Source organism: Diceros bicornis, chromosome 27 (genome assembly GCF_020826845.1).
Source record: "Diceros bicornis minor isolate mBicDic1 chromosome 27, mDicBic1.mat.cur, whole genome shotgun sequence".
Lineage (NCBI taxonomy): Eukaryota > Metazoa > Chordata > Mammalia > Perissodactyla > Rhinocerotidae > Diceros > Diceros bicornis.
Genome location: NC_080766.1, coordinates 21,490,867 through 21,493,009, shown reverse-complemented (window position 1 = coordinate 21,493,009; position 2,143 = coordinate 21,490,867). Strand labels below are relative to the sequence as shown.

Below are 2,143 nucleotides of genomic sequence, written 5' to 3'. Positions count from 1 at the left end.
ACCAGAATAATTTCTCTATTTTACAGTCAACTCCTTCGTAATCTTACCTACATCTGCAACATCTCTTTTTCCATGTAACATAACATAATCATGGTAGTAACACCTGGAGATAAAGGTCACAGGGGACATCTTAAAATTCTGCTTAACACGAGGAAAATCCTTTTTCAGACACATTTGATATTCAAATCATTTAGTAGCAGAATTACAGATTAGCCTTTTAAATATTTTTCTTCATAAAGCTATCAGATTTCCATTTCTCTAGGGGATTTTTCTCCAGTTTGCTGTTCAATTACACCAGTTAAATTTTCTTCATTATTATTAAGAATTGTATACATATTAGAGAGATTGTCATTCATTACTTTTTCATCTTTTTGAAAAGATGTAGGCCCTCTTGGTAGATGAAAACTGACATCTTTAAAGGCAGAAAAATATTACAATTTTTTCCCCACAAAATTGTAAAGTAGATGCTCAAAGTACTATCAGCAGGCATATCTTGTCGCCTCTTAAAAGGAAGAGCTGAACTAGTCAAAATTGATATTGTAAAGAATACCTAATATAACGGAATCACTATAGAAGTGTTGAATATACCCAGGACCTATTTAGATAATTAATCTCTGTACTTAGACAGACTATAAAACTCAGTAGAAGAATCCAAGCCAAGGGATGTGCAGTACAGACTTGCCCACAAGAAGTTATTTAATAACAATGTCCAGGCCTTTAAAATAGGATACTAAAAATGCTTTAATTACAGAATATATCATTATATAAATGTCAGTCTGTCTAGAGCAAGATCCTACCACAAAGATTAACATCAAGGACACAATGATCACAAAAGTTTAAAAAAACCCCAAACTCAGATCAATTAGCTTGTGAGACATTTTATTAAAGTCTCTAGCCTCTCTTCTTTTGAAGCATGAATGACTGTAATTGGAGATCCAGGGCAGCGTAACAAATACCCAATGCTCCCATGAAGATTTAGTCTTTTGTTTAGAAAGTATGAAAAAAAATAGCACTTACTAGGACATGAAGAGCTTCTAAAATAGTCACTAATATGTCCATTGTACATATAAGCAGCAAAGTTGGCCATCTCCACAATATCTAGAGGCTACCTATGTTCCATGTCATGCGGCTGCCTCCATTTTTAAGCCAGTGATGGCATGGTGAATCCCTCTTGTGCTTCATATCTCACTGTCTCTGTTTTCTGCCCAGCTCCCATTGATATCAGTCTAGCCTGCTGCAACCATTCTTTAACACATACATGGCTAGTCTGAGTTGCAATAAATATTTGTTCTTCTAGAGTCAAAGAATCACAAGCTGTCACATCTCCATACTGGCCATCCAATGGCAAGTGCAAATGTTGAGACTATAGCCAAATATATGCACTGCCTCCTCCCTGAGTGAATGCTAAAATGGTACCTCACCAGTATCATCTTGGGCTATAGCTGCCACCAGGACCCAGGCACCACCACTAAGGAGGCCCTGGGCACAGCTGGTGCCCTTTACATTTCATTTAAAGAGCTGTAAAATTCAGTATGCAAGTAGATCTTGACACAGGAAATATGTCCGATCAGCATCTAGACATGAGTCTGGGGCATAACTTCTTTTATCTCCCATTCTTGCTAAGTATCAGTTTTGTGTAATTGATTTTAGGTCATAATTTCACTCAAGGTAACTATGTCAAAACTTTGACCTATTCGCCTTATATGCCTCTTTTTCCAAACAGGCAACTCATCCTACCCTCTACATTTTTCTGTCAGGGATCATGTTTCCTCCTGAACAGATAAAATATAGATGCCATGAGGCTGAAAAAAACTCAATAGCATATCCCTCCTTCCTCCAATACTTACTCTGCTGTTTCCTTGCCTACGTTTGGTTTGCCAGTCTACTTATCTGAGGTTATCCAAACCATGATTTATAATCAGTTCATCACCTCATCAGCTTTTTTCACTTACTGCGTTTAAGCATGCACTTTTCCCATCTCACTGAATGACTCATAAATGTGACCCCCATAAAACTACTGATTGCTCAATCAAATGGATACATTTTAATTCCTATTTAATCTCTCTGAAGCATTTTATACCATTGGCACATTGTTCTACATTGTGATTCTCTCTTCTTTTTCTTTATTATGACTCCAAGACAT

General features: G+C 36.7%; 1 pseudogene; it reads right to left on the bottom strand.

Annotated features, from left to right (window-relative positions):
* Window positions 1–231: 231 nt before the first annotated feature.
* Window positions 232–1,430, bottom strand: LOC131423052 (magnesium transporter NIPA2-like; annotated as a pseudogene).
* Between the last annotated feature and the right edge of the window lie 713 nt (window positions 1,431–2,143).